This window comes from Camelus dromedarius, chromosome 4 (genome assembly GCF_036321535.1).
Source record: "Camelus dromedarius isolate mCamDro1 chromosome 4, mCamDro1.pat, whole genome shotgun sequence".
Classification (NCBI taxonomy): Eukaryota; Metazoa; Chordata; class Mammalia; order Artiodactyla; family Camelidae; genus Camelus; species Camelus dromedarius.
In genome coordinates, this window is record NC_087439.1 from 66,421,583 (window position 1) to 66,429,925 (window position 8,343).

At 42.5% G+C, this 8,343-nt stretch overlaps 1 long non-coding RNA gene across 1 annotated transcript in view; it reads right to left on the reverse strand.

Annotated features, from left to right (window-relative positions):
- Positions 1-8,343, reverse strand: part of LOC116153084 (uncharacterized) — a 60,075-nt gene that overhangs the window by 49,523 nt on the left and 2,209 nt on the right. Inside the window, exon 2 of the long non-coding RNA XR_004136801.2 lies at positions 8,078-8,192. This is a non-coding gene — a long non-coding RNA (uncharacterized LOC116153084). The remainder of the gene's footprint in view (positions 1-8,077; positions 8,193-8,343) is intronic.

The window sequence follows — 8,343 nt, forward strand, 5'->3', positions numbered from 1 at the left end:
CGCAGTTAAGTGGTGAAGCTGGATCAGAACCCAGAGAACCAGCCTCCAGAGTCCCCTCAGAACGCAAACTCTGTACTGCCTACGCTGCTTCCATGTTAAAGATGACAAGAAAACCTACCAATTACATATTTATATTCGGTGTTAGAAACCCAGAGCTCTATAAGGATTCCTGTTACTTATTTCCTGAATAACGGTAGTTTAGACAAAGAAGATAGTTTAAGAAGGCCAAGGAGCTGTTGAGATGAATGGTTCTCAAAGTGAGGTCTGCAGCCGCTGGGGAACCCGGAGACCTTTTGAGGGGATCCCCAAGGTCAGAACTATTTTCATAACAACACTAAGATGTTATTCACCGATTTTGCTCTCATTCCCTCATGAATGTACCACAGGGTTTTCCGGAAGCTCCCTACGCGTGACGACACCATTCCTGTGATGATTACGTGTAATGGAGGCGTGGCTGTTACTTTAAAATGAATGAACAAATAGCTTAAGTTTTTATTTCTTAAAATTTCTTAAAACTTCTAATATGATAAATATTAATAGATATAACCCACACAAACAGAAGTTCTTTGGGGGGAGGGGTCTCAGTAATTTTAAAGAGCATAAAGGATCCCGAGACGAAAAAGTTTGAGAACTGCTGCTGGGTTTGGTGTTCAAGGCAATGTGTCTTCCGATCTCAGTGTAAACTTTAGTGCACAGCAATCAAGAGTCTCAGTTTAAAAAGTATCTTTTTAAAATGCCTATTTCTTAATTTCTTAATCTTTAAAATAAGGTTATAGCACAACTATAACATAGCACAAATAATCTACATTATAACATTGAATGAAAGAATCATTTATAACATCCACCATAGGAGACCGGATTAGAATCAAGCATGCTGAAAACCCAAGACGGAGAGGACTATTATTATTTAATAATAAGTTCAAAGAAACGTCCTCAGTTTTCTGTTCCTGTTTCTCTCAACTCCATTCTTTTCAAGAACAGTGGGGGAATGTGTCCAACCTGCACTCACCACAACATTCAATCAGTGAAAGCTTCTTATTTTTGGAGATTAATAGCCTAATCATTTTACCTTGGCCCATATTAATGAAAAATCACTACAGGTGAAACTTTGTGGTAACAAACCCATTTTACCTGCATGCTATGTAAACAGCTTTTGAACTTGACTGATGGCTTTGTGTGTTGTCCCATGCTGCTGTCATTACGGTAAATTTCAGTTGAGATAGCATCAAGTAGGCACTGTCTTCCGTTCACTGCAGTGACTATACAATGTCACAATAACTTGATATTTATAATCTGTTTCACCTTCACATAGAGATTAGGCCATGTGAGCAGAACGTTCACTGCAATGGAATACAATGTCCAAATAGCTTGGTATTTACAATCCCTGTTACCTTAACAGAAGGCAAGCTGTATGGACACAGAGCAGCCTATTTATGAAGCAACAGCTAAGGCTTGCCCAAGTGCACAACACCTGACTTAAGGCTTAATAACAGTTCGTTTATTTAAAGTATTCCAGCTTTTTTAAAAAATTAAGATTCTAAATAACAAATTAAAAACGGTAAACCAGAATAAATGGTCAAACACTGCTACTGAGTTAATAAATATTATTAAATAAATATTATTAAGAAATTTCCATGTACAGGTGCTATACGTGGTGACTGACATGTTTACCACGCCATGTTGAGCAGGTTAAATTGACATGCTCATTTACCACCACCACCTCCCAACAGTCCAATGACACAGGCGTTACTATGAATCTATTTATACGAAAGGGAAGAAATGGATCCGTCCATTGAAACTCAGATGCTGTGATTCAATGGTCCATGCTCTCAACCACTATCCTATACAGGTTTCTACTATGAAACTGAGAATTTTAAACAAATTCATAGAGTTGTTTATTTTTTTAAATGTACTTTCATTAAAATTTTGTCATTTGTTGTCCTTACTGCTTTGTTGTGGGTTGTGTCCCCTCACAAGATATGTTGAAGTCTCAATACCTGGTACCTGTAGATGTGACCTTATTTGGAAAGCGGGTCTTTGCAGATGTAATCAAGTCAAGTAGGTGCCCCCAGAGACATTGCCAGAAAATGAAAGGATGACCTGGGCATCACCAAATTATTGCCAGCTAATAATTTGGTTTAGGTTCTGAGACTATTTTGAAGGTCTAGTTTTGGAGTGAGATCACTGAGAATCTTAAAAAAAATAAAGATATTACCTTAAATACGTTTTGGAACAAGGGATGATAAAAAGAAAAAAAATTAGGTCTTTGAATTTGCTGCAATGAACTTGCAGGCAATGGGGAGCCCCTGAAAGGCATGGCTGTAAAGATTATGTGCAGGCAGGGTGACCTTTTTAGAAGTGGGCTTTGAGAAGGACAGGGTGGCAGCAGGTAGGGGGCCGGGAGACAGCCCAAGGCAGCCAGCTGAACCGTACTGCAGTGTTCTACCCACCGGCAGGGCTTCCCCATGTGTCCTGATGTGGGTGGCGGACAGGAGACCAGGCCAGTCTAGAGACACAGGGATTTGCCTTAGAGAAGGAAAGAAGGGCTCAGGGAGAAACCAAAGACCCTGCCAGACATCAAGTATCTTGAAGTTCAGACAAGTAAATGGAAGGACAGCAGACCATGCAAATCCTTCGTGGTGTCCTCAGGTCTGAGGCAGACCCCACGGCAAGCAGCCCAGGTGGAAGGAGGTCAGGATGAGGCCAAGGAGAGGGCAACCACGGGCTTCTTCCCCGGGTGTACACTGCCAGTGCCAGTGGCTTGAAAACACCTTGGTCACCAAAGCCACCTGGGATTCCATGAGCACTGACTGAACAGATTGAAAGAGATGGGCACTGAAAGGAAGGTAAGTTCCAAATCCTGAACTAGGAAGAGGCAGGGGCAGCAGACACCAGTGAGGAAATAAGTAACAGCAAAGTAACAGTTTAGTAAATGCTTCCTGTGTGCAAGGTACTGTTCTAAGCACTGGGCATGTGGTAACCACCTTCCTCCTCACATCGAGGTGGAAGGCTTGTGGTAAGATGCCCATTTTGCAGATAAGGAAAATGAGGCACAAAAATGCTAAGTCATTGGTCAAGGTCATACAGCTAAGAAAGGACACAGCCAGGAGTTAAATCCAGTCCTTTAACCCCAAGCCTGTTTTCTTAATTCTTTGCTATAACAATACTCAGTAATATGCACTGCAGTGTTCGGTAAGCTTGTTCATACATCACCCTCTTTGATGCCCACAGTAACCCTGTGAGGTGAATGTTATCATCAACCCCACTTACAGATGAGGAAACCGAAGCTCAAGGCATGGCAGTGACTTGTTTAAGGTCGAGTTATTAAGGCCTAGAGGAACTAGGACTTGAGTTCACATCCTGCAATTCCAAACTCCCCACTCTTCCACTGCCCCACTGTGCCACTGCGCAGAGCACTTGGGCTTGTGTGGAAGCAGTACTTTGGGATATGGTGAACCGTATCCCAGTAAAGCTACTAAGTAGGCAAGAGCATGGGAAGAAAGGAAGGCCAACTTTCCAAGAAGCTGTAGCAGTCTTGGGGAGCCTGGAGGGACAGTAGAGGCGGCCAGAGAGGGGCAGACCAGAGACTGGTGCCCTGACGTCCCAGACAGAAGGGCCTCTTTAAGTCCGGTGCCCAGAAAAGTCTGGTGTCCGGGACAGAGGCAGGACCTGGCACTGGCCAGAGCAGCTCTGAGAGAACAGAACACATCCGGAGGCTGCAGAGACAGGATGCAGCCAGGACGAGCAGTGAGAACCCAGAAGTGGCAAGCCTGCATCACTCTTAAAATCCTGCATTTTTAAATAACAGGCGACTCTTGGACTTGCTTGAAGGCAAAAAGGAGAAGCCATTGGTGGAGCAAGCATCCCCAGGACTAGGGAGGGGACAGAACTCCTAGGGCCAGGTGGGGTGGTGCAGGGGGAGGAGAGGTGGGCAGGGAGGGACCACCAAGAATGGACATGAAAGGTGCAGCCCGAGATCACGCTTCTGATTCGCCAACATTTATCAAGGCGTGTGTGAACTGAGGTCATCTGCTGACCGTGAGTTGTGGAGAGGAGACTTGTCTTTGAAACACAGGTCCATCTATTAGGACCATATTTGTTGTTTGGCAAATACAATAGCAAGTTACCATATATGAGGGCTTATAGAATGTTTATATCCTGCCCACATTACTTCCTAAAAACATGAGACAGAAAACATATCAGTTTTCACTAGTGCTCTGGGTGCATGTGTCAGGCACTCAAGCCAGCTAAAGCAAGAAAAGGAACTTTATGATCAGGCTACACCAGCATCCTACAGGCCCTGGAGCCCAGGTGCAGCCAGCAAAGGCTCAGGGCAGGAGAACCATCAGGAAGTCTGGCTTCTCCACGCATAGCACACTGAGGATGGCCCCGCGCAGGATCGACTTTAGATCTCCTTTGTTCAAGGAACCAGCCCAGACTCAAAGTGTCAGGATTGTTTTTCTTCTGCAGGGGACAAAAAAAAAAAAAAAAAAAAAAAAAAGGCAGCTCAAGCTGGCTTAAGCTAATCAGGGAATTTAACGGCTCAAATAACTAAAACTTCCTGGCCAGCTGGATCCAGGTGGTCACACAGCACCACTTAAGGCAGCCTCTCCCTCTACTGGCACCTGCGCCGGCTCCGTTCTCTGCTGGCTCAGCCCTCCTGGGATCAGCTGACTAACAGGAACTCCGGCTTCTCTCCTGCCCCAACCCTTGGGTTCTCCGAGAGCCTAGCACGTGGGTCTCAGAAGTGGTCACATGCCTACTTGTGAACCACCTGTGGCCAGATGGAAGAAAATACTCATTGGCCAGAACTGGGGCACAGGCCTGGTCCTGGAGCCAAGGTCAAGGTCAGTCCCACCTCAAACACAGAATAGTAAGAGCAAATGCTTCATGAAGTTTACCGTTTGTTGGGCGTGGTTTTAACTGCTTTAGATAAGTTAACTCATTTTAACCTCAGCTTATCTTCTTTGTTTACTGATCCCCATTTTATAGATGGGGAAACTGAGGCAAAGGTGAAGGCATTGTAGCCAAGGTCTCACAGCTGGTTGCAGCTAAGTTGCAGAGCTGGAATTAGATCCAGACTTTCAGGCCCCAGAAGCTAACCTCCATTAGCAAAAGGGAACCACTACCAACAAGATGGGAAATGGATGCTGAGCTAATAAAGATAATAACAAGAGACATCCGAAAGCCACCCTGAATTCTCACTCTGCAGAGAGAATGATTTGCCAGACTGGGTTGGGTACTCCCCTTGGCCTGGGGCAGGATCATGTTATACCAAGGTGGCGGCATCTGCTGTGACCTCATACATGGACTAGTTCCAGAAAACAAAGGGGGACAAAGGAATAAGCACCCTTCTACCACTCTTCTCTGGTGAGGTGTCATATGATTGGGGAAATGCAATTTTAGTCACGAGGACAAACAGGAAAAGGTATCAGCTAAAGTTCCCTGGGTGTACATATTTACATTCTACCCCACCCTAAATTCTGCTCCCCACCATGGGTGAGTGGGTATGAAGCATCCAAAAGACCAAAGGTGCATAGAGAACCATGGAGCTGAAGGGGACGTCCAAGCAGGGTCCCTTGTAGTTGTCTGGGTCCAGGAGAAAACCAGACAATGAAGGCCATTGCTATAAGGAAAAACCACATAGATTTATAAATTATTATACTGTGATTGAACTGCACTTTGGAATTACAGATAATCCAGAAAGTGAATCTACTTTTTTTCACATCTCCCACAAGACTGTCAGTAGAAGAATGATCTTCAAGTATTAGAATCACAGTTGGATAAAAGCAGTCAGTAGTCTCAGGCTGAGGCTAATGCTGATGCTGACAAGGGGAGGGGGCAGGTGTGGAGCAATTAAGGCATCATTAAGAGCCAGGTGGAGCTCCAAAAAGGGATCGACTTTACTGAAACTAAACCACATACACTAAAAGCTTCTACCTGTTATGAAATGTCCATCACTTTCACATCTATGTTGTTAGTTTCTGCTGAGAGCTGTAGCAATAACCCCTGATCTCAATGGTTAGCCAAATGACGGTTTCTCACTTATGGTTCACATATTTCACAGGTCGGCTGTGGCTCTGTTCCGCCTGGGGATGGGGTTAGGGAGCACACCCATCTGGGGCCTGCAGGTCTTAGCAAAGGGAAAAGGTACAATGACAGGGCCATGCAAGGCACCTCCTGCTCTGCTTGGAGGTGGCAAGTGTCATCTCCACCCACATTCCATTGGCCAAAGCAAATCATATGGCCAGGCCTGATCTCAACAGGGTAGGGAGACATCTCTTCTTGGGGAAAGGACATCAAGGACACGCCTGTAGAAGGTGGACTGGGTATTTAAAATAATATGATCTACCACATATCTAATTTGTTTTTGAGGATGAAAAATCTATTTTCAAGTATTCACAGGGAACCACTGGCTGTATACACACACACACACACACAAAGATCAGTTGACTATATACTTAGCAACTTCAATCAGCTGACTATATACTTGACAAAGTGGCAAAGGCAAATACAAAGGAGAAAAAGACTGTCTTTTCAACAAATGGTGCTGGGACACTGGAACATCCACATGCAAAAAATAAACCTAGATGTAGATCTTACACCCTTCACAAAAATTAACTTGAAATGGATCACAAGCTTAAATCAAAATGCAAAACTACAAACTCCTAGAAGATAACATAGAAGAAAACCTAAGCTGGACTTGATTAAAATGAACATTTCTGCTCTGTGAAAGAAACCATCAAGAGAATAAAAAGACAAGCCTCAGACTGCACGAAAGCATTTCCAAAAGACACATCTGATAAAGGACTAATATACGAAAGAACTCTTAAAATTTAACAATAAGAAAACAATCTGATTTTTTTAATGGTTCAAACAACAAGTACATGAAAAGGTGCTCAATGTCATTAATTATCATGAAAATGCAAATCAAAGCCACAATGAGATATCACCTTATACCTGTTAGAATGGCTATAATCAAAAAGACAAGAGATAAGTGTTGGCGAGGATGTGGAGAAAAGAAAACTCTCGGGCACTGTTGGTGGGAATGTAAATTGGTACAACCATTGTGGAAAACAGTGTAGAGGTTCCTCAAAAAATTTAACATAGAACAAAATTACCATGTGATCCAGTTCACTTCTGGGTATACATCTGAGGGAAACAAAATCACGGTCCAAAGAGATTACAGCACCTCAATATTCACAATATTATTATAATAATAATATTGTGAATAATATTATTCACAATAGCCAAGACATGGAAGCAACCTAAATGTCTATCAACGGATGAGTGGATGAAGAAAATGCAGTGTACACACACACACACCACACTGGAATATTATTTAGCCATAAAAGAAGGAAATCCTACCATTTAGACAACATGGATGACCTTGGAGGCATTATGCTAAGTGAAATAAGTAAGACAAAGACAAATACTGTATGATCTCACTTACATGCGGAATCTTAAAAAAGAGAACTCATAAAAACAGAGAACAAATTGGTGGTTGCCAGAGACAGAGAGTGGGAAGTGGGGGAAACGGATGTAGGTGGTCAAAATGCACAAACTTTCAGTTATAAGTTCTGGGGATGTAATGTACAGAATGGTAAGTGTAGTTAACTATACTACATTGTACATTTTTAATTTACTAATCTTAATTTGCTGATCTTAATTTGTGAAATTTGTAGATCTTAGAAGTTCTCATCACAAGGAAAAAAAACTATGAGGTGATGGATGTTAACTAAACTTATTGTGGTAATCATTTTGCAATATTTATACATATCAAGTCATTATGTTATATATCTTAAATACAATGTTATATGTCAATTTTATCTTAATAAAACTGAGTGGGGGAGATACTCCACATCATATGTCATTAGGGAACTGCAAATTAAAACAACAGTAAGATACCACTACAGGCCCATTAGAATGGTCAAAATCCAAAACACTGACAACACCAAATACTGGTAAAGATGTGGAATAACAGGAACTCTTACTAATTTCTGGTGGGATTGCAAAATAGGACAGACACTTTGGAAAACAGTCTGGCAGTTTCTTACAAAACTAAACATATTCTTACCATATGACTCAGCAATGATGTTCCTTGGTATCTCCCCAAAGGAGCTGGAAACTTACGTCCACAAAAAAGCCTGTACAGGAATGTTTATAGCAGCTTTACTCGTAATTGCCAAAACCTGGAAGCAACCAAGATTTCCTTTAGTGGGTAAATGTATAAATTGTACTACATCCACACAATGGAATGTTGGTTATTCATCACTAAGAAGAAATGAGCTACTAAACAATGAAAAGACATGGAGGAACCTTAAATGCACACCAAGTGAAGGA